The sequence below is a fragment of the Oryctolagus cuniculus genome, chromosome X (assembly GCF_964237555.1).
Source record: "Oryctolagus cuniculus chromosome X, mOryCun1.1, whole genome shotgun sequence".
Lineage (NCBI taxonomy): Eukaryota > Metazoa > Chordata > Mammalia > Lagomorpha > Leporidae > Oryctolagus > Oryctolagus cuniculus.
This window is the reverse complement of record NC_091453.1, coordinates 104,397,972-104,422,926: the sequence shown is the minus strand read 5'-3', so window position 1 is coordinate 104,422,926 and position 24,955 is coordinate 104,397,972. Positions and strand designations below refer to the sequence as shown.

General features: G+C 40.5%; 1 pseudogene; it reads left to right on the top strand.

Moving 5' to 3' along the window:
• Positions 1 to 1,072: 1,072 nt before the first annotated feature.
• LOC103351967 (WD repeat-containing protein 46-like) overlaps positions 1,073 to 24,955 on the top strand; it is a 78,059-nt pseudogene continuing 54,176 nt past the window's right edge.

Here is a 24,955-nt window from a genome sequence, read left to right as displayed (position 1 = left end):
TTCTCTCATCTAGTACCATGAAGTGGGAGGTTTTGGGGGGAACACGTGATAGCAGTGTATAGGGATTAGGCACCACTGGGTGGATAGGGATAACTGTGGCATTGACCAGACGGAGGTCTTGGACTAGTCTATACTCACCCCATGGTTTTCATACTGGGAGTATGGGCATGTTACAAGAGGAGTTAGTGGGTATTAAGAGATTTCATTGAAGGAGCCTATCAATGATGGGTGTAAGACTGCATCTGTGAGTTTCAGAGATGGAGAATTGGGGTCAGTTAGGGTATGGAGTGCCCTCCCAGAGTTTAAAAAGGGCTGGCTGGTGGTGAGTCACCACCACTGGTGTTGACAAATCCCATAACCGAGGGTTTACCTTCATGGGACAGACTGGCCATTGGGGATTTGATGAATCAGGGGAAGGGGTGGGAGAGGTTAGAGAAGTGATCAGAGGGAGTAGGAGAAAAGCTGAAGGTTGTCATGGTAGAATCTGGAGACTGGAGCCCAGTTGGAATAGGATGTCCCATCCCGGTAGGGCAACCAGGCAGGAAGGGATTACCAGGAAGGAGTGGGAGAACGGGTGGTCTTCCAATTGACAAGGCAAGTCTGGCGTTTGCCTAGGGTGGGAGGGAGTCCCATCAATCCCCATTACATAAATTGAAGAGGGCAGGAATGGGCCCGCATAGGCCAGCAGGACATAATAGGTAGCCCTCATATCCACCAGGAATTCTGTGGACTTACCCGCTACCTGGAGCATTACCCTGGGCTTGGTGAGGGTGATAGGGGTCCCTGAGTCTGGGCTCCATCAGTCTTTGGCCATTCCCAGCAGTTCTAGTGTGGAGTCCTCTTGGGGAGTCAGGCTTCTACGTAGAGGCACAGAAGTAGGGCCTCCCCTGAGCAGTCCCTCTTCCAGTGGCCCAGTTGGCCACATGTGGGGTATGGCCGGGTGGGTGTACGAGGGTTGGGACATGCTCGAGCCCAATGTCCCTCTCGTCCGCACTTGAAGCATGCCCCAGGGAGCTGGTTGCACTAGACCCCTCTTCCCTCTGCCAGCTGCAGGTCATGTGACCGCGTGTGCATGCTTACAGGCGACAGCAATATCACCTGGATGCTGGTCATAGGTAATGGGAAAAGGGGTTCATCGCAGGTTATGGTGAAAGTAGGGTTAGATGAAGGACTGGTTTCAGGGGGTGGCTGGATAAATGATGGAGAGGATGGCTGCAGGATGGGAGATGGCAGGGTGGCAGAGGGAGGCACAGAACATGGCAGTGGGGCAGCAGAGGGTGGGATGGCAGGGGGAAGGATGGAACATGGTGGTGGGGTTGCAGAGGGTGGGACCCACAGGGGGCAGAACAGAAAATGACGGCAGTTGGAAGAGTACACATATGGGGGCAGGAGGTTCCTGGCTAGCTATGGGGTCCCCAGGATCTCAGGAGGTCCAAAAAAGGTGGAGGGTGGAGAGTTTGGCAGTGACAAAGAGGCGTCCTTAGTAGGTTGGGCCCTGGTCCTGGCCCGCAAGACCTGGGCCATGGAACAGGAGGAGAGAAGCATAGGGCAGGAGTGGAGGTCCCAGAAAGCCTGGACATATGGGACCTCTGACCATTTTATCTCCCTGCGGCAGAAATTGTCAAGGTCAGTGAGGACATTAGGAACAAAGGTTCCCTCAGGGGGCCACTTAGATCCGTTTTCAAGTACATAATTAGGCCATACCTGGGTGGAGTAGATTAGGCGTTTATGCCGAAGGTCTTGGGCCAGTCCCAGTTGCTTCAAGTTCTTGACAAGGCAGGCCAGGGGAATTTTGAGTCCCACCCTCGGGATTAGCCAGATCCCATGGTCTCCCCATCAGCCCAGGATCTACTGGAATCGGGCAAGGAATCCCCTGTCCCAAACTTCAGTAGATGGATATGAGGTCAGTCCTCAATGGGGCCAAGCCAGCAGCCAGGATGTCTCCATAGCTGCTGGGAAGCTAAGCGGAGAACAGGGCCTGTGTGCACATGACTTGGAAAAACAGGTCCCTGTCCGGACGGTGAGGCTGGCCAGAGATTGCAGAGACTGGGCCAACCTAGAGGAGGGAGGGAGAGCAGGGGAGGAGTTACTTACAGTTGGTCAAGCGTGGTCCATAGTCAGCCTGGGGCACCAGATTCAGGGAGTGAGGGGACCTCGAACCTGGAAAGGGGAGGCACACATCCTCAGCTCCCAGGTTTTGGCACCATCTGCAAGGTGTCTGGCGCTTAGCAAATCTTCCCAGCCAGATAAATCAATTAATTCACAAGCTTTTTTTTTTTTTTTTTTTGACAGGCAGAGTGGACAGTGAGAGAGAGAGAGAGACAGAGAGAAAGGTCTTCCTTTGCCATTGGTTCACCCTCCAATGACAGCCGTGGCCAGCGCGCTGCAGCCGGCGCACCGCGCTGATCTGATGGCAGGAGCCAGGTACTTATCCTGGTCTCCCATGGGGTGCAGGGCCCAAGGACTTGGACCATCCTCCACTGCACTCCCTGGCCACAGCAGAGAGCTGGCCTGGAAGAGGGGCAACCGGGACAGAATCTGGTGCCCCGACCGGGACTAGAACCCGGTGTGCCGGCACCACCAGGTAAAAGATTAGCCTACTGAGCCGCGGCGCCGGCCTATTCACAAGCTTTTATTGGGGTTCCGATCCCGGGCGAGATTCACTGGTCCCAACAGAGCGGGGGAGCTGGGGAAGTCACGCATCAGAGGTTGGGAGGGCTCCTTTTGTAGATACAGGGCCTGGGGGTTAAAGGTTGAGGCAGGTCTGATCCTCATTGGGACCTTGACAAGGACTTTTCATTCCCGGAAGTGCAGGTAGGGACTCTCCATTCCCAGAAGTGTGGGCCTTCTCTCCTTGCAGATCCCAAAGCTACCACCTCCTTGGTTTGAAAAATATATATTGATGCAGTCAAATACAGAGTTTGTGTGTTTACAAGGATAATATTAATATATAAAAGAATTTTTTAACTGTAATTATGAACTTAGCATTCTCTTGGATGGAACATCTCCCAATTATCTCATTTTGTGCTTCATCCATTATGCAACTCTGTCAAAGAGCTCTCTGCTCCTCCAAGGCAATTGATTAACATTGACCAGTTTTTCCTCATTTTTAGATGTAAGTAATGTAGTGAGATTAACACCACACTTATTTGCAGTAGGTTGAGTCTGTTATTTGGTCAAAGCAAAAGTTGTCCACAAAAAGCAGCTTGTTTGCTCAAATGCAACACAGGGCAACTGATTCTTGAATTGTAATTCATGGAAAAAATGATTTGATTCCTTTTTATAAGAAATTTCCTTTGAAGTCAGTACACTTTTTCGTTTTTTTAAACTTATTGTTATTTATTCACTTTTTTGTGGAATCAGGGGAAGACAGAATAATTTTGCACCACAACTTTTTGTAAGAGAGATAATTTGCTAATTTGAAACATTAATAAAAGCACGAAACTGTCCTAAATAATCGTGATGTGAACGACACAGTATTTAATTATTTTTAAACATTATGCTGCTAATTGCAATCTGCATTTGTTGAGGGAAAAGGAGGGGCAAGAGAGGATAAACTAAGAAAGAAATAACTGAAAAAAAATCCCTTAAACTACAATTTCAATTGCCATTTTATTACTAGAATCAAATTTAACATTTCAGGGGAGTCTCCCCCTTTCCATCTTAAATTACCAAAAAATATATTTGTTAATTATACTTGTACATGTTCATCTGTAAATTTAAATAGAAATTTAGCATGTAAAGCTTCCCAGAAAGTGGACAGATTCCAGAAGATTTAGGGAATGCTTTGATGAGGTTTCCTTCCCAGAAGTTAAATTTGCACTTTAATTATATTTTTCTATAAATGCAATCACACATGAGCAACGAGAATCTAGCTGTGTGAGGGGAAATAATACTTTACAATAACTGCCTTTGGTTGACAAGTTAAGCAATTGATACATTTTTAATTATAACACCTTGGAGCTTTTAAAGAAGTATTGTAGCTTTAAGCAATGAGAACCTCTGAAGCAAGACTTTCTATTGCTTTTTGTCAGGTTGATATAAATTTGCCTCAGGCAGTGCTACTGGCCAAAAACAATTTGAGTAGATTAAAAACCAAAGCAGATGGGCTTCTATAAATTGAGAGTGATCAATTCATAGATGGTTTTCATTTTAACCAGTTTTGACCATCATTTAAAGTATAATTTTTTATTTAACTAAATTATTTTTATTAAAGGCCCATTTTTATGAATTCCTTATTAATGGCTCAGGAAGAGCTGGATGAGTCTATGAAGAAGCTACTATTAACAAGTGAAAATAAATCCTAAGGTTTACTTGCTAAACATCTCTTTCTCTCTCTGTGTCTCTCTCTGTGTGTGTGTCTCTCTCTCCCACCTCCTTTCTCTTCACATACACACACACACACACACACACACAAATATATGTCTGTGTATGTATGTGTGTATATAAATATATTTAATTCTATAATGTATAAATACAGTATGTGTCCATTTTTCCACTATTCAAATGCCACTTTATGGTACAATCCTGGTTGAATCCATAAACTTTCTTAAAAGCCTTGGGGACTGTAAAAACAACGTGGGGAAAAGGAAGAAATAACACAGTGCAGTAATGAGGAGGCAGTCATGCTTCAGTGAATCCCTTAAAGTATAGATACTGCCCATATATACCAAAAAGGATATTTCATATTGAAATTGGAGAAGACCCCCTAAAATTTACACTGAAATGTGGCCCCTTAATGCTCCCTAGAAATGCTATCCGGGGTGCCACATGTGCTTCCAGAATTTGGGGTGCCATATGATTTCACCGCAGGCTTATTATTAAATCTCCAATATTAATAAGCCCAAGAGAGTTCTTGCCTAATATTTAGAGAAGAATTCTAAATATCAGCACAGATAAACGAGGCAGCATGGTACATTTTAAGCTTTTATTTAGTGAGAAAGATGCATAGGAGAGTGAGAGCTTTATTTAAGAGAGAGAGGTGAATGGGGTTCATACCGAGCACCAGGAACCAGCCACGTGGAAGAGCATCTAGGCCAGGAAGCCTGGAGCACATGGCCCGAAGGTCATGCGCCCTGGAGGTGCAGGGCTACAGCAAGCCCCCTCCTGGCAAGAGGCCAGGGAAGAAGAGCAGGCCGGGGCCACACCATGGCCCAGCTTTTAACCCACTTCCAAAGGGGAGTGGTTAATTAACCTGATTGGCTGGTTGGCACCCAGGTGTGGCCAGGTAGGGGCATGAGGTCACACAGGGGCGTGGTGAAGCTGTGGTCTTCCAGTTCACAAATCTAATCAATTTTAACCTGTATGCCTACCTACTTCATTCCCCCCTCAGAGACTCCAGACCTTAATCTTAAGGGGATGTTGATGGGCGTCGAGTCACCATCTTCTGAAGCTACTTCCTGTTTATTAGGGGTGCAGATTCTGCCTGTTCTTGGTCTGGAAGTCTCTGCCTATCCCATCTAATGCGTTCACGAGCTGGAGCTCCTTCAGTCACTGCCATCCTCCGTGTCTCCTGTGTGGTCATCATTATTCTAAGAAGCTGCTGGGTTCTTCTGGGTTATTTTAGATATAAATGAAGGTCCATTGTCACTCTGGAGTGAGCGTGGGAGTCCAAAGCATGGGACAATGTCTTTCAACAAGGCTTTAAACACCTCGTGTGCTTTCTCCATTCAGGTCGGAAAGGCCCCTATCCATCCTGTAAAAGTATCAATAAAGACTAGAAGGTACCTATGATTGCTTGTTGGGAGCATATTGGTAAAACCAACCAGAAAATTTCCACCTGTTTATGTTCCCCTCCTCTGCACAGGAGTCAACAGAGGAGGTAGTCTTACGTGGTGAGGGTTATTCTGTAAACATAGTGGCCAAGAGCGAGTCACTTCCTTAGTCCCTTTTCTCCAAAAGCTTGAGAGACCAGTTGTACTAAGGCATCTCTTCCCAAGTGGGTAGAGCTGTGTACCTCCTTAATAATTTTCCACTGAGTGGCCATTGGTAGCATAATTCTATGATTTAGCATCTACCATCCATTTGCATTTTTAGTATAGCCTCGCTGTTGGGCCCATTCATTCTCAGGCTCTGTATAGTGAGGTTCCTTAGCCACTTCCACAGATTGAAGTATAAGGGCCATTTCCAAACTTTCCTGTGTAGCTGCTCTATCTGCTAATGCATTTCCCTGGTTAATATAATTATCTCCCTTCTGATATCCCATGCAGTGGATGATAGCCACTTCTAAAGGCTCCAGTACTGCCTGAAGTAGAGCCAGTATCTCTTTTCCATATTTAACAAGGGAATTCTTTGTAGTCAGTAAGCCCCTCTCTTTCCAGATTGCTACGTGTGTATGTAACACAAGGAAAGCATATCTGGAATCCGCATATATATTTACTTGCTGGCCTTTTCCCAGTTGTAAAGCCCTAGTCAATGCAATAAGCTCCGCTTTTGGGCTAAAGTATGTGTGGTAGTGCTTGGGTTTCTATCGTCTGAGTAAGATCCACTACGGCATAGCTTGCCTTTCTAACTCCTTCCTTCATATAGCTGCTGCCATCAGTAAACCATTCAGCATCTGGACTTTCCAGGGACTCTTCTCATAGGTCTGGCCTACTAGAGTGCACCTGCCTAATTCATTCCCCCTTCAGAGACTCCATCCCCTTAATCCTAAGGGGAGTTGATGGCCCTTGAATCATCTCTTCTGTAACTGCTTCCTGTTCATGAGGGGTGTAGTGCAGGCCCTGCCAATCCAGGGTCTGTAAGTCTCTATCTATCCTGTCTAACAAATTTGCTTTGTGAGTTGGAGCAGTCTTGGTCATTGCCAAGGTCTGTTCCCCTGCCTAGTCAGTGACTCCCAGAAGTCGAGTTTTAAGGTTTCTGGTTAGCTTATAGGAACAGTCAGGCATGTCTTTCGCATTCACCTGTGAAGACTTAAGAGGTAGAAGTTTAATCCCAATTTCACGGAGGTAGTCGTGCTCCATAGTACCTGGTAAGGTCCCTTTTATTTAAGCTGAAACTGATCTGAAGAGGATCTTCTTATGAATGGCTTGTTCAGCAATTTCTAATGTTGGAGTTTTTGTTAAAACTCCTTGATTCCTTGGAACACCTTTGCAGCTCCCCTGTCCAGCACAGTGTCTGTTTTAGAGGCTTTTAAGCAAACACAAGGCTTAGAATCCAAATCTTGGAATCCATAACTCTTGTAGCTACCCTTTTCAGTACAGAGTCTGCAAAAGGGCCTCTTTAAAGCTATATACAAAAGTTTGGAATCCAAATCTTGGAATCCAAATTCCACAGAATCCTGTCATCAGCAATTCCCAATACTGGAGCTTTAGTTAGAAGCTCCTTAGTTCTCTGGAACAACTTTTGCAGCTACCCTTTTCAGTATGGAGACTGCGTCAGGGCATCTCTAAAGCTATACACAAAAGCTTGGAATCCAAATCTTGGAATCCAAAGTCCATTGAACTTTGCCATTCTCAGAAATTTCCTTGGCTGCCTTTAAATATCTGACCCTATGTTAAAACATTAGATAGGAATTTCACAGAGGGACATGTATGCAAGATTTCACACTTGAGGCACTTACTAAACCTTAAATAAATACCTAAAAACACAGGCAGTGGAGTCTGACACTTACACATAACTAGAATATGCAATGCATAATGTCACAATAGAACAAAGCAAATCTTTGGGATTAAGTTTTGCCATTAAAGTTAATACTGTAGCTCTTTTGAAAACAGAGATCCTACATGGGAAGTTAGTACACAGTGACTCCTGTTGTTAATTTAACAATTAACACTCTTACGTGTGACCTCAGTGATCACCCAAGGCTCTTGACATGAGCTGTCTAGGCCATGGAAGCCTTCCAAGTTCTGCAAACTCCATCAGTATTCAGACAAGGCCATAAGCAAAATGGACGTTTTCTCTTCCCCCCGGAGAAAAGTCCATCCTTTGACAGCCACTCTTTTCCACTAGGATCTCACCCAGGGAGGTTCTCCACTTAGAGACCTTCTGCACAATGTCCTGGCTTTCCATGCGTGAAATGCTCTTGTGGGCTTTCCAGCCAGACCAGAATGCCTTTAGGGCTGATCTTGAGGTCACTGAGTGTTACTTAAGGAAATTGCCACTCTATGAGTCTGCTGTATGAACTCCTTCCCAAGTTGGAGCCTTTACTCCTATTTAACTTTCTTATTATTCATAGTAAACGCTTAATCCTATTGACATGATCACTTTAACACTTAATCCTGCCTATATGATCGGTTTAAAACTTAAGATGTTAACATTACCATCTAGCCCACGGGGATTTGCGATCCCATAGCAAATTTTAAACTGTACCCTTAGAAGTCACTCCGTAAAAATGCATGTAGAGCTATACAGCTTTACAATCTCTCTGTAGGACCTGAGAAAATAAAAACAGACACAGCTCTTTATGAGCTTAATTACTCTTAAGCATTTTTACATGGATACCCATAAATTTCTTTGTAACCTGGGGAAACAGGAGATAAATAGGGCTAAGTTTTGGCCTAGCTATATTTCTGATCATTTACCTTAACCTATAATCTGACATTTTAGTGCTACTAAAATGTAGCACAACTAAAATGTAGGGGCATGAGGTCACACAGGGGTGTGGTGAAGGCGTGGTCTTCCAGTTCACAAATCTAATCAATTTTAGCCTGTATGCCTGCCTACTTCAATATCTTAAGAAACATGAGAAAGAAGGCTGTGTCACAGGGAATATAATTACAATTGAAGAACCATTTATTTTTTATAATTTTTAAAAAAAGATTTGTTGATTTGAAAGAATTACAGAAAAGGAGAGACAAAGAGAGATCTTCTAGCCATTGGTTCACTACCCAGATGGCTGCAATTGCCAGAGCAGGGCCAGGCTGAGGCCAGGAGCTGGGAGCTTCATCTGCGCCTCCCCAGTGGATGCAGGGGCCTAAACACTTGGGCCATCATCTGCTGCTTTTCCCAGGACATTAGCAGGGAGCTGGATTACAAGTGGAAGAGCTAGGACATGAACTGGTGCCAAATAGGATGCCATCATCTCAGGCAGCTACACCACAACCAGGCCCCAGAAACACCATTTATTAGAGCAGTAAATGATAATGTATGCCTCCAGCCTAAGCTGGTATTTGAAGTAAGCAATTTTTACCTTTAGAGCCGTTTAGTACCTCTTCTTTATCTTTCAGAACAGCCCCTTTCCAATATCTCCAATAGATATCAAATCTCCTTAATGCCCAGCTTCCACTCTTATCAAAACTTGTTATTATGGGTGAAAAGGCTATGGAGAAAGATGACTTCAGTTCTTTGTCTCACAGGGAACAATTTCCATGGGGACAAGGCAGAGAGAAAAACAAGACTTATTTAAATCAGAAACCTCCTGCTGCAGTAGCCAGGAGAGGGGCTCTAAGAGAGGCAGATCCCATGAACTGTGAAGTCCTAGTCTTTTAAGCACATTTTTTTGGAAAAAAAAAAACAGAATAGCAACTAACAATCAGAATGTGGGAACAAAATCCAACAAAAGGCCTGATTTGTAATCTTGTCTGTCCTGTTTAGCTTGCTTAAAAGAGAAAAAAGCCATCAGAAGGGTGAGAAGGGTGACTTCTTCCTGTTTTTTCAAGGAAAATAGAACTCAGTAAGGTGGAACCACCACTTCCTCATGATAAAACTGGAAGCTCTCCAGGAGTGGAATAGGCACTTTTCTTTTGCTAAAGGCAGCTTTTACGGAGAAACATCAGGTGGAATTCAGCACTGTGATCTTGCTAGGGGACTCCCCTTGCTTCATTTTCCACCAGGACCAACCTAACTATCCGTTGATTTCTCACATTATAAAGGAAATATTTATCAAATCCTTCATATCCTAAGGTATTTAAGGTGCTTATTTATTTTTATTCTTTTTTGAAATATTTATTTATTTTATTTGAAAGGTAGAGTCAACAGAGGGGAGAAAGAGAGAAAGCAAGACAGAGAGATCTTCCATTCACTGGTTCATTCTCCAAATGGGAGCAACAGTAAAACCTGACCAGGCCAAAGCCAGGAGCCTGGAACTCCTCTGAGTCTCCCACATGGATGGCAGGGGCCCAACTACTTGTGTCATTCTCTGCTGCTTTCCCAGGTGCATTAGCATGAGCTGGATTGGAAGCACAGCAGCTGGAACCCAAACCAGCGCTCTGATATGAGACAATGACATCAAAAGCAGCAGCTCAACCTTCTATGCCATAATGCCAGCCCCCAATTTTTATTCTTTTGCTGAAGATATATTTATTGAATTCTCATAAGGTACCTGGTGCTATACCCTGTGCAGTGGTTCAGTGGAGTTTAAAACTTATACAATACTGATAGGCCCCATTAGCAAGGAAGACTACAAAATTATACATACAAAATCACATTCAGGGTCTTTAAAGGCACCAATGCAAGGAATGTGTAGTCCCTAAATTTTGAATTTCCTCAGCTTCATTACAGTAATTTCAATGCTGGTACTAGTGTCACAAAGGGATACAACAGACAGAAATGATATTCCAATAGAGGAGATGTGAAATAAGTAAATAAATGTGTTCAATAATGGAATGTGCAAAGAGAAATGAAGGCTGATAAGGTGCTATAGAGAGATGGAGGTGCTGTTCTGGGCAGAGTTTGCGAAGAGGACATCTCTGAGAAGGTGACATTTTGTTGAGTCCGAATTTCCCAATCAATGCACAAGGCACAGTCACAGATGCAAAAGCAGAGATTTATTTGTTACCAGCCGGCTGGGACTCCCTACCTGCATAAAGAGAGCTTTTTATAGCCTCACACTTAAAAGGGTGCAGGTTACCTTCTTATTCTCTATATGGCAAGGTATTGGGACCTAACATGCTCATTGGTTCATTTAAATGTAAAGACTATATACGTTATGTGGTGGGAAGGCCACACAAAGGAGATGGTACGGGGAGGAACTGGCAGGAAGCATTGGGCCATAAATTCCAGGGGAGCTGGTGGGGGGAAGAAGGTCATAAATCCCAGGGGAGCATACTTTCTTTGTTCTCAAGGACCTGGCCTACCTCCTTGGCTGCTCCGGGATGAGGCCTATCATGGCATTGCAACGGGCAGGCAAGCAAGCCAGAGTACAGAAGCGAAACCGGCATTTAGCAAGCTAGGGACTCCAACTCCTACAATTTGAAAGGAGATCTTAATGAATTAAGAAAATAAGCCATGATTGCAGGCAAATAGTAAATGTTCAGAGAGGACAATGAGTTAGACATGTTCTAGAGGATATTAAAAAGCTGGGATAGAGATGGCACAAGTCGTAGCAAGCCTTGTAAGCCATGGTAAGAAGTGCAAATGTCATTCTAGATCTGATGGAAATACACTGGAAGTGTCCAGCATGGGAGAGAAATACCCTAATTTGCATGTATAAGGCTCATTTTGGTTGCTTTTTTGGTATAAGAGATGAATTCCCATTAGTCTCTAAGTATTACTTCTGCAGTAATGATCCTAATATTACCTAGACTTGAAACACTTTAATATTTGCTACCAGAAACCCTTTCTGACAGCACTAAGGACGTGGTCCTTATTTGAAATGAATCCTGATGCCCTGTCTCCATTGCCACCATATATTAATCATGGACTTTGTGATACTTTCAGACTTGAAAGTCAGTAGTCTAAGCTGGACATTGGACCTTCATTTCTGGATACCGTGTTTCATGAATTTCATTGTGTACTAATGTGTCAAGACTTTTCAACACTTTCTACTAAATAAAATTTGTTCTTATTCCTGATACTTTGCATCTGTCACTTTTATTTGTCTAACTATGTGATCTGTTTTTTTTTTTTGTTTGTTTTGTTTTTTTGACAGGCAGAGTGGACAGTGAGAGAGAGAGACAGAGAGAACGGTCTTCCTTTGGCCGTTGGTTCGCCCTCCAATGGCCGCCGCGGCTGGCGCGCTGTGGCCGGCGCACTGCACTGATCCGATGGCAGGAGCCAGGTGCTTCTCCTGGTCTCCCATGGGGTGCAGGGCCCAAGTACTTGGGCCATCCTCCACTGCACTCCCTGGCCACAGCAGAGAGCTGGCCTGGAAGAGGGGCAACTGGGACAGAATCCGGTGCCCCAACCGGGATTAGAACCCGGTGTGCCGGCGCCGCAAGGTGGAGGATTAACCTAGTGAGCCGTGGTGCCTGCTGTGATCTGTTTTAAGTATATGAAATTCAAATCCTGGGACAATTGTTGACAAAATGGGAGACTTCAAATTGAGCAAAGAAGAATGCATGTGTGTGTGAGAGAGAGGCAATAGGATATATTCATGTAAACATTAATCAATGAGCACTATGTAGCTAACTACTTACCATTTATGCATAACTATTCTGCAAACATCTCATGAATGCGTTGCAATATACATCATATTAAGTTGGTTATAAGTATTATTAGATCACAATAATAAGTGGCATATATACATGGTCAGACTTCATAGTTTCTTACTCATGTACTAAAGTTGACTAAAGTTGGCCAGCAAATTACACAGAAGTAATGGAAATAATGTTATAAAATAATATTAACATAACTGAAGGATAGCACATTTTCTTTTGGGAACTTAAACTGGATCTCATTGATTCTTTCAGTGAAGAAAGTGGATTCATTGATTGACTATATTCTTTATTTTGTCCTTAAAACAATCTTAAAAAATAAATCTTAAGGGGCTGACACTGTGGCATATCGGGTAAGGCCACCGCCTGCAGTGTCAGCATCACATATGGGTGCCGGTTCGAGTCCTGGTTTCTCCACTTCCGATCCAGCTCTCTGCTATGGCCTGGGAAAGAAATAGAAGATGGTCCAAGTCCTTGGGCCTCTGCACCTGTGTGGGAGACCCAGAAGAAGCTCATGGCTCCTAGCTACGGATCAGTGCAGCTCTGGCCGCTGCAGCCAATTGAGGAGTGAACCAGTGGATGGAAGACCTCTCTTTCTCTCTCTCTCTCTGTCTGTCTTTCTCTCTACCTCTCTCTGTGTGTGTGTGTGTGTGTGTAACAATGACTTTCAAAATAAATAAATAAATCTTTAATAAATAAATAAATCTTACAAGAAAATCCCCCCCAAAAATCATTTAAAAGGTACACAATTTTTTTCTTTTCTTTTTCCTGGGAGTGGTTCTCAGGAATCTGCTTTATGGTTTTGCTTCAAGCTGTTTTGCATCTAATATATTGATTCTTTTCTTCATAAGAATAATAATTACATAAATAGCTCTGAGAACATTGTTATATTAATTACATTACTGATTTGGAATAAAAACAAAATAGAACTACAGTTATTATCTGAAGTGACAGCATAGAGTACCAGTGTCTACTGCCATCACTGAAGCAAAATCTAAATTTTCAGAAAAGGTGAGTATTATATTGATTCAAATAGTGTAGAATAAATGTGATAATTTTATGTTTCGATGCATGGTATGTTTATAAGATATGAAACATATTTCACACAACTACTTTTTGATCATTCTATCCCTAAGTAATCAGATTGGAAAATTTTCTTGTAATTTTTCTGATTTTGTGGAACAGCCTCAATTATTATCGATTTCCTGGGTACATAGTGGTCAATCTGGTGTGGACCAGGAAGCATGCACTTGGACTTAGCCTTCTTCTCTGATTTTGACGGGGAAACAATAGATCGCTTTTCAGTTCTGAGCTGTCATAAAATGTAATTAGAAATGGAATCTGTTATATGAAAATATGAACTATAAGCATCATCTTGTGAAAAATTTAGAGTATTTACAATTGGATTATGTAAAGCAGAAAAAAATTCTATTAAAAAACACAATGCTATGGTCTTAAAATATGTCTTGTTTCTAATTCCGAATTGGCATGATTTATTCACCTGATTAGCATCTAGATTAAAAAGGCAGCAGGAACACAAAACTGAGAATCCCTTAATCTACCAGTGCCCCTAGTTCTATGTGTTAGGAATGTGCATAATAATGCCAGAGAGAGAGCTAATTATAACACACTACTACTATGATGCCAATAAGTGTATAATGTTATATTATTTTAGCATTCAGACAATTTACACAGATTATTTTAATGTATTTAAATGATCTGTCAATCCAGTTTCTTATGTTTCCCTCCCACCAAGAATATATTCAACAAAAACACCTGTAAAACCAGTTGGAGAAGCCGGCGGCGCTGCTCACTAGGCAAATCCTCCTCCTGTGGCACCGGCACCCTGGGTTCTAGTCCCGGTTGGGGCACTGGTTCTGTCTCGGTTGCTCCTCTTCCAGTGCAGCTCTCTGGTGTGGCCCAGGAAGGCAGTGGAGGATGGCCCACGTGCTTGGGCCCTGTATCTGCATGGGAGACCAGGAGGAAACACCTGGCTCCTGGCTTCAGATCGGCACAGCGCGCTGGCCATAGCAGCCATTTGAGGGGTGAACCAACGGAAGGAAGACCTTTCTCTCTGTCTCTCTCTCACACTAACTCTTATAATATTATCAATAGTATTAAATTAGAAGGTTGGGGGGCTGGCGCTGTGGCATAGCAGGTAAAGCCGCTGCCTGCAGTGCTGGCATCCCTTATGGGTGCTGGTTTGAATCCTGGCTGCTCCACTTCCAATCCAGCTCTCTGTTATGGCCTAGGAAAGCAGTGGAAGGTGGCCCAAGTCCTTGGGCCCCTGCACCCACGTGGGAGACCAGGAAGAAGCTCCTGGCTTCTGGCCTCGGATCGGCGCAGCTCTGGCCGTGAAAGCCATCTAGGGAGTGAATCAGCACACAGAAGACCTCTCTCTCTGTCCCTACCTCTCTCTGTAATTCTGTCTTTCAAATAAATAAAATAAATCTTTAAAAAAATTAGAAGGTCAATATAGAGACAACTTGCAAAGTGATAATTACATAAAATATCCTCTACTTCCCTATTTCATGCCTCTTGAGTGTAAACAACTGCTAATATAGATTACATGCCTTAAGGTTTTTTATCCATCAATATTCCTCTAAATAGAAAAGTGGGATTTGTATATTTGGTGATCTGGCAGCATAGCTAGAACCATCTCTGTGGCAAATTTCTGTGGCTGGATTATTCACAAGATGTTTATTTTCATTCAGTAAATGGCATGTAAACATGAATATTTTATTATATGTGAATTTATTCATAACTGCTTCAATAATGATCTTTGGGATTATAAATGCTAGATTCAGGTGCAAGTCAGCTAAGTTTCCATGCACTCCTTTTGCATTTGGCCTCTCACTGTTGTTCTAGAACCATTCAACAACAAAGCTGGTCTTGTGCTAATATAGAGTGTGACCTGCTAAGGGAAATAAGAGATTGGATTTTTTTGTAGCCAAAATAAAGGATATCTTATTAAATAACTTGTTGCAGAGTTTTAGTAATTCTTCTTTTTGACTCATGACTGAACTTGGTTTCATTCAAGTTCTTTGCTAAGAAAGTGCCATATCTCCCACTGCGTGGTGTTGGTTCTTGTTAGCTAAGCCCAAAGAGCAGTTACATAGAATGAGGTATAAATAGTAGTGCATCAGGTAGGAGACAAATCAGAGAGGTATGAATAAGGATGTCTGGCAATGAAACCAGGTGTCAAGTTATTAGTAAGCTTGAAGTTTTATTCACAGTAATTTTCCTGATGTTCTATTTGACCTTTGGCAGGTTGTTTTGTCCTGCTGCATCATATCCAGTGCTGGAAAACTAGGGCAGCAAATAACCCCTTCTAAAGTACAGGGATATGAAAAAAAGATGTCTTTCAAATCGTGTGTTATATTCCAAGCAATACAGACTGCAAGCCTTGCCATGTTGCTATTAGTTACAATAAGTAATTATTTTCAATAATAATGAGCCCTAATGCACATCACAGGATTTGGTAGTGTTGCCAGTACGCAAAGGATTGAAGTTCTACTAAAACATGAGAGGTTTTCAAATCTGGCAATAGAAAGCATAAGCATTACAGCCCTTTTATGAAAAATGACCTATTTTCTCATAGCTTATTCTAATGAAGACCAATCAGTAGTCTAAATGAAGAGAGAGTTTTAGGCTTATAGGAAACCATTATTGTTGGCTCTGATTTCAAATAAGCAGAGAAAACAAAGTCCTGTCCAGGTGAAAATTTTCTCTGCCTTCTAAATCATGAAAGCAAAGACATTGATGTCTGTCTGTCTCACATGTACTGCATAATTAATTTTGGTATTTTGTTGCATTAATTGGAAGTATGGCTTTACATTTGTGATGCAAAAATATGTTGACAATTCAAGTGATTTTTAGATGAGTGTTTTCTTATGAGGTGCTACCGACCCTATCAAAGGATGTTCAGGTTTCTCTTGGGGCTGTATGTAGGCTAGCTTCAATACAGTTACACTAAAATGTGCACTATCCATCTCAGACACTGACTTTTCTGTAAGCAGACTATAAGTAAAATTGCCTGGATTTTGGAAATGCATTGTTCTACCAATATGCAGTCATCCACTGCATAATAATATTTCAATCAACAAGGGACCACTTAAACAATTGTGGCCCAATATGATTTTAATGAAGCTGAAAAAATCCCTATCACCTAGTGACATCATAGCTATCATAACATCACAATGTAATGTATCATTTATATGTTCATGATGAGGCTGATGTAAACAAACATATTGCTCTACAGGTCATATAAAAATATAGTACATAATACTTGATAATTATAATAAATCACTATATTAGTAGTTGATTTGCATACTATTCTATATTTTATTAACTTAGAGTGCGTTCCTACTTAGTAAATTAAAAAGTTTACTGTAAAACAGTATGCTGTGTTACACCTGCAACAGCCTCTTAGATATGGTGTTTGCCACACTTTTGATTGCTTAAAGAAGCTGTGACCTGGTATAGGTATTTATCCTAAAAGTTAAGAAGTAGATTAAGACACTTGCATCCCACATCAGAATGCCAGTATATGATTCCCAACTGTCTTCTAATTCGAGGATCCTACTAATGCAGAACCTGGGAGGCAGCAGTCATGGCTCAAATAACTGGATTCCTGCCACCTATGTGGAATACCTGAATTAAGCTCCCAGCTCACAATTTCAGCCTTGCCAGGTGTTGCAGGCATTGGGCAGTGAACCAGTAGATGAGAACTCTCTATCTCTCAGTGTCTCCCTGTTTCCCTTTCTCCCTCTCTCTCACATTAATAAATTTTAATAAAACAATTTAAAAGCCACATCAAGTGATTGGCCAATAGCATCTAGGTTTGTATAACTACACTTTAGGATGTTCATATGAGGATGAAATCACCCAAGAATAAATTACTGAGATATAAACCCATAATTAAGTTATGCATAACTGTACTTAATTCAATGCAAGGAATCTTATATTTCATAATTTTTTACTACTTAGTCTTATTCCCATTCTTGTTTCTGACCTTCTAACTCCCAACAATACTCTGCATTGAAAGGAAAGAAATTGAGAGATATATGTGTGGGGCATACACTGTAGTGTATTAGGTTAAGCTTCCATTTGCAGTGCTGACATCCTATAGGGGAATTGGTTCAAGTCCCCACTGCTCCTCTTCTGATCCAGTTCTCTCTGCTAGTGGCCTGGGAAAGTAGTAAAAGATGGCCCAAGTGCTTGTGCTCCAGCACCCACATGGGAGAACTGCAAGAAGCTCCTGGCTCCTGTCTTTGGATCGGCCTAACTCTGGCCATTGTGGCCATTTAGGGAGTGAACCAGCAAAGGGAAGAGCTGGTTCTCTGTCTCTGCTTCACTCTGTCTGTTACTCTGCCTCTAAAATAAATAAATAAATAAATCTTTAAGAAAGAGAGAGAGATACAGAAATTTGGGGGAAAATCATGAAATATATTTGAAAAGCTTGTACCACTGAAGTGGCTGAAACAATATTAAAGCTTTCTAAAAGTTACAGTCTCTCCAGATAGATAGATATCAAGCTAAACCAAGTTCTTATTATTTAAGCTATTGTAACAATATTTATGTAATTTTTGAAGGCCATAAATATTATGAATAACACAAAAAGCTTTCTCTGTGTTACTTTTCACCAAAAATTAAACTTGAAATCCATTATTGGTAGTTTTATTGATTTAGCTTCCAGAGGCTATATATTACAAAGGAAATTGTATAAGCAAAACATTGTAAAGAAGTCTAAATTTTCTCAATCAACAATTACCCAATATATTTCTATAATTAGAAATAGACCATGGCACATACTCAGAACTCTTAATTAGGGGCAGGAATCATGGTGCAACAAGTTGAGCCACTGTTTGAGATGCCCACATCCAATAATTGAGTGTCTGGTTCTACCCCCAGCTACTACGCACTTCTGATCCTGCTTCCTGATAAAGCACCAGTAAGGTAGCAGATGATGGCCTAAATGTTAAGACCTTGCCACACACCTGGAAAACCCAAATGGAGTTCCTGGTCTCTGGCTTTAGCCTGGCCCAATCTGTGTGTGTGTGTGTGTGTGTGTGTGTGTCACTCTCTCTGTGACACTCTGTCTTTGAAGTAAATAAATCCTTAAAAAAATTGAATTGTAATTAGATGTTTGTGTTTGGCATGGAGAAATTGGTTCTGGTAGCACCTTGAGCAGTTCCTAAACTTTTGACTTCTCACAGCATCATTATTGAACTCGATGGAGACATTCAGGTAAATCAGTTTGAAATGGAGAGGATTTTTCCATCATTTAGAATGGAGATAAAATTATGCCTACTGGCTGGATCTCCAAGTTTAAAATCCCAAACATTATAAGAAACAATTTTATTATATCATTCCATAATGTAGATTCAAGGAAGACACAAGTATTTCCAGGTGTTTCTCACCTTTCATAATAAATTATTAAATACATTTTACTTAAAGTTTTTAACTATTTACATTATTTCTAGTTCATTCAAATTTCATGGATCCTTAATAAATGGATTGATATTCCTTTCACCACAGGAAGCAAATTTCTATACAGATGGTGTTACTCAACTTTTGAAGTCTTATGATAACCATTATCTTTTATATTTGTTTCACCTCATTATCACTATCTTCCATTAACATGGGAGATTTTGTGCCAGTTATTTATATATACTCACTAATTAAAACACCCCTAAGTTATTAATAACTAATACATAGGTGTGACAGATCTTTTAACTACATGTGTAGACAAGAATATTTTCTATGTAAACTGAATTTATTTGAGTTTGAACTTCTCAAGAGACCTTTTAAAGGTACTTAGCTATGTGAATGTGCATTTGGACATCTAACATGTCAATTATAGTTTTTATGTATTCACTAAAATCTAGCCTAGTATATAATAGCCACAATTTTTTTTACTAGCTTTGAATCCTGAAAATGCAAGTACTTCTTTATTGATTATTATGAAAGCTTTAGTGCCTAAAGTTTATGAGACCATGCAAGATCTCTTTTAGAGATTGTGTGACACAAAAACAAATAAGACATAGCCTTAAATGCAAAGAATATATTGCCCAAAACTGACATGACAACCAACATGCCAATGAGGTTTCTTTCAACACAGAATTCATTATAATTTCCTTATGGTTTCAAATGCTGCATGACTTGCTTGATTGACAGCTGAGAACTGAAACTAATTAATATTATCAGTAATACAAGAACAAAGGGCAAGTCCACACTTTTTTCTAGATTTTTTTTCAAACCATACTTGATTCAATAAGAGCATCTACCTTGAATGAGGTCCTTAATGCATGCAATGAGTCTATGTTTTAAAAATCTTATTTTAACAGTCTTTTCTGGTCAAGATCATATTGCTAGGTTCAGCAAATCCATATTCTTAATAATGTAGACAACCATGTCATCTGTTTAAATACATCCTCTTCTGTTGGTGTCTATGACCTTCCAATACTCATCTTGTTTCGTTTAATTGCACCATCTCTTCCAATTAATTGTGATTACCAGCTATCAACTTACTGCAATACAGCAATCTGCAGTGCTTGGTAGAGCAGGGAACAGAAGAGGTTATTTTTACATATTTATGGTATAGAATTACTGTTCTATTCCTTCTGATGAACTAGTTTTTCTCCTTCTGCAAAAGCAATTTTATTTTGATTCCTTACCTATGTTTTACCTATCTTTTCATTGTTTTGCTTTTAATAAGATTTGTTATTTCTCTTGGCTGTTGCTTGCGTTAAAGTTTGCCCAGTGCAATTTATCTTTTTAAAAAAGTCAAAAGATTGTAGAATTTCATATTTGGAAATGAGCCCAGAGATGATCTAGTTGATTCCTTTTATGTCACAAAAGATGGAATTGAGGCCAAGACAAGGAGAAGAAAATGGAGAAAAAGAGGAAGAGACCATTGCTAAAGGTCACACATGCATTAATGGCAGAGCCAGGCCCAAAATATGGGAGTCTTTATTTATAGTCCAGTGAACTTTTCTCTAGTCCTTGGAAGCTTTCCATTTTCATGTGAAAACTTAGTAATGAGCAAGCTATAGCTTCTCAACTACTGTCTTTTTTCAAAAGTTTCCCATTCATATCATTTTGGAATTAGTAATTGCATATTATTTGAGCATCTCAGCAATATGTCATTGAGAGCCAAATATTTGATACACAATTTTATAAGGTCAATTTTTTTAATACTAAATCACAAGGTATTGACAATATATATGTATATATTGTTATATGTAACATGCAAATATGTTATTCATTCCTAATATGTTGATTTCAAGCAAAATCAACCATCTTTTTAAAACTTTTGCATTTAAACTTAATTATTAAAAATTTAAATGCTTACAGCATATATTCTGATATGTGCATACACTGTGTCATGTTAAAGTCAGGGTAAGTATGTTTATCTACTCAAATATTTAACATTTCTTTGATTATTTTCTTTCAGTTTCTTTGAAATGCACTCTACATTGTCATTATCTATAGTCACCCTACTATGCAATAAAACACCAGAACTTATTACTTCTATTTGAGTGAAATTTATTGCACATTAATCAACCTTTCCACATCCTTCTCATTCCATTACTTTCCCCAGCCTCAGGTAACCAAAACCCTACCTTTACTTTCTTTAAGATGAGCTATTTTAGATTCCACATGGGAGACAAAATACAGATTTTTCTTGCTGTGGCTGCCTTATTTCACTTTTTTTTAAACTTTTATTTAATGAATATAAATTTCCAAAGCACAGCTTATGGATTATAATGGCTTCCCCCCCCCCCGTAACGTCCCTCCCACCCACAACCCTCCCTTTCCCACTCCCTCTCCCCTTCCATTCACATCAAGATTCATTTTCAATTCTCTTTATATACAGAAGATCAGTTTAGCATACATTAAGTAAAGATTTCAATAGTTTGCTCCCACACAGAAACACAAAGTGAAAAATACTGTTTGAGTACTAGTTATAGCATTAAATCTCAATGTACAGCACACTAAGGTCAAAGATCCTACATGAGGAGTAAGTGCACAGTGACTCCTGCTGTTGACTTAACAAATTGACACTCTTGTTTATGGCCTCAGTAATCACCCTAGGCTCTTGTCATGAGCTGCCAAGGCTATGGAAGCCCCCTGAGTTCACCGACTCTGATCATATTTAGACAAGGCCATGGTCAAAGTGGAAGTTCTCTCCTCCCTTCAGAGAAAGGTACCTCCTTCTTTGATGACCCGTTCTTTCCACTGGGATCTCACTCGCAGAGATCTTTCATTTAGCCCCCCCCCCCCAGAGTGTCTTAGCTTTCCATGCCTGAAATACTCTCATGGGCATTTCAGCCGGATCCGCATGCCTTAAGGGCTGATTCTGAGGCCAGAGTGCTGTTTAGGACATCTGCCATTCTATGGGTCTGCTGTGTATCTCACTTCCCATGTTGGATCATTCTCTCCCTTTTTATTCTATCAGCTAGTATTTGCAGACACTATTCTTATTTATGTGATCCCTTTGGTTCTTAGTCCTATCATTATGATGAATTGTGAACAGAACTTGATCACTGGGACTAGTGAGATGGCATTGGTACATGCCACCTTGATGGGATTGAATTGGAATCCCCTGGTATGTTTCTAACTCTACCGTTTGAGGTAAGTCAGCTTGAGCATGTCCCGAATTGCACATCTCTTCCCTCTCTTATTCCCACTCTTATATTTAACAGCGATCACTTTTCAGTTAAGTTTCAGCACTTAAGAAGAATTGTGTATTGATTACAGTATTCAACCAAAAGTATTAAGTAGAACAAACAAAAAAAATACTAAGAGGGATAACATATTAAGTTGCTCATCCACAGTCAGGGTGTGGGCTGATCAAGTCACCGTTTCTCATAGTGTTCATTTCACTTTAACAGGTTTCCTTTTTGGTGCTCAGTTAGTTGTCACCTATCAAGGAGAACAAGTGGTATTTGTCCCTTTGGGATTGGTTTATTTCACTCAGCATAATGTTTTCCAAATTCCTCACAGGGATCATTTCAGTTAAAATTTAAACACCTAAGAATAATTGTGTGTTAATTACAGAGTTCAACCAATGGTACTAGAACAAAAAATACTAAAATGGAGAAAGTATTACATTGTACATCAACCGTCAGGACAAGAGCTGATCAAGTCACTTATTTATTCATTTAATGGCAAAGAGAGATATACGAAGAGATAGAGTGACAGAGAGATGAGAGAGAGAGAGAGTCTTCCATGTGCTGGTTTACTATCCAGCCTGGCAGGGAGTTGGCCAGGCTGAAGCCAGCGTCCAGGAACTCCAACCAGTTCTCTCACATGGATAGCAAGGGCCCAAACACTTGGGCCATCATCTGCTGCTTTCTCAGGTGCATTAGCAGGGACCTGGATTGGAACTAAAGCAACCACAAATCAAATCAGAACTCTAATAACAGGTGCCTGCAGAGCAAGTGATGGATTAACCTGCTGTGCTGCAATACTGGCCCAATTTTTATGTTTTCTTTTGAAAATTTTCTATGCATTTCCCTTGTCCACTTTTGAATTGCATGATTACTTTTATTGTTGTTGTTGTTGTTGTTGTTGTTGCAATTGTACTATTGAATTCCTTACATACTTGGAACATTACACTTTTATTAACTGTATGTCTTGCAAATATTTTTTCCTAGTCTGTAAGTTGTCTCTTCATTCTGTCAATCATACTCTTTGCTATGCAGAAACTTTTGAGATTGATGCAATCAAATACTTTTGATACAAATATTTAAGTTTGAGTTACAATTTCTCTTTGGGTATATAATATGGTGGGAGAACGGGTTGGAGGGGATTATAGAAAGCTGCTGAAAAGAAAGCCAAATTGTCATAGAATCAGATCCTAATGTAGATATCAATAAATTTGCTAAGTTATTTCCTTTATTAGCTTACCATGAAAGTAGAGCATGATTAATTATTCAGTTCTAAGAAACAAGGTCATTTTTGCCTGATATCCTAGATACTACACATTTTAAATTTGCATATCCTACTCCATTTCTGATACACTGCTATGAATATAATCCAGCTCTATGTAACAGAATTCTTGGGAATCTGTTCAGTGAACTATTTTCAAATACTAGTCCAGAGGTTTGACTCTCCTACCAACAGAATTTCTAATGAGCTATGCTAATCTTTGAACCAATTATATTAAAATAGGTGCTTCAAGGCAAAGACAATTTTTACATGAAGTATTTTAAGGTCCCATTAAGACCATAAAGACTTTCTTAAATATTTTATACTAAAATAAAACTTAGCACTTAACCATTGGAACAGTACAAATGCTTTTCTGTAATTAACAGCCACTCTACCCTTCCCTTCTCTACGACCAGAACTTTCAAATCATATCCCACCTGCTAAAAGAACCTCATTTCATCAAGAAACTTTCCTTAAGATAGCTTTTGGCTATATTAATATGCTTTGTCCAAGAAGCTGTCATCTTGCTTTCTTTACTTATATTCTGCTTCCAGGGAAAATATTCTATGAAGTGTTTAATTTTGGTAATTTCCAAAGACCTATCTGTTTCCAAGTCTTATAAAAATGCTTTAGCGGCTTCTGTAGAGCCAGCCAAATAATTTTCTAATTCTTACACATCTCCATAGATGCATTTGGTGGGCAATATTCCTCTCTGTTGTGCAGATTTAAGAGTGGGACTATCAACATTAATGTCAATTATTACAGTGCTCGAGGGAGAGCTAGAGGCAAGCTAAGGAAAAGAAGTCTTGTGACTTTCCCAAGACTCAAATTAGCCTAGTATGAGCTTTACCTAAATTAGATATTTCTTAGAGTTGTCTTTTTGTTGTATTCCATACTTAACAGAAAAAAAAAATCAAACCAAAGCTTTCTATCATGCTTCTGGATTTGAAATGAAAAAATGGAGTATAAATATTTTGATTCTTGAATCTAGTCACTGTCTCAGTCCTGAGCAAAATAGATGGCCTCATAAATGAAAAGAAGAAATGTGATTGGGGGCCGGTGCTGTGACTGTATTGGTGAATCCTTCACCTGTGGTGCCGGCACCCCTGGTTGCTCCTCTTCCAGTCCAGCTCTCTACTGTGGCCCAGGAAGGCATTGGAGGATGGCCCAAGTGCTTGGGTGCCTGCACCCACGTGGGAGACCAGGAAGCAGCACCTGTCTACTGGCTTCAGATCAGCACAAAGCGCCGATTTGTGGGGTGAACTAACAGAAGGGAGGCCTTTCTCTCTGTCTCTCTCTCGCTGTCTAACTCTTGCTGTCAAATAAAAAAAAAGAAATGGGATTGGGAGATATTTGAGCGTTAAGGATTGTTAAACAGAGAAACCAATAGTTGCATCCTCCTCCAGTACAAAGAGCCAAAGCAATTACCTCTCAATTGGAGTGCCCAATGAAGAACATCTGAACATAGAAATGAATGGTTCAAACATGAAAAGACACCAAGACAAGGCATGGCAGCAGATAGCGAGGGTCAAAACTAGACAGCAAATGAATCCCTGGCTCAATGGCTGGGGGGATTCTGTTGCCCAGAAAGGGTAACACAGCAACTCAAAATTAATCAAAGACTTAAATTTAAGACCTGAAACTTATGAAGTTGTTGGAAAAAAATGTAGGGGAAGCAATTCAAGACATTGGTGAAGGTGATA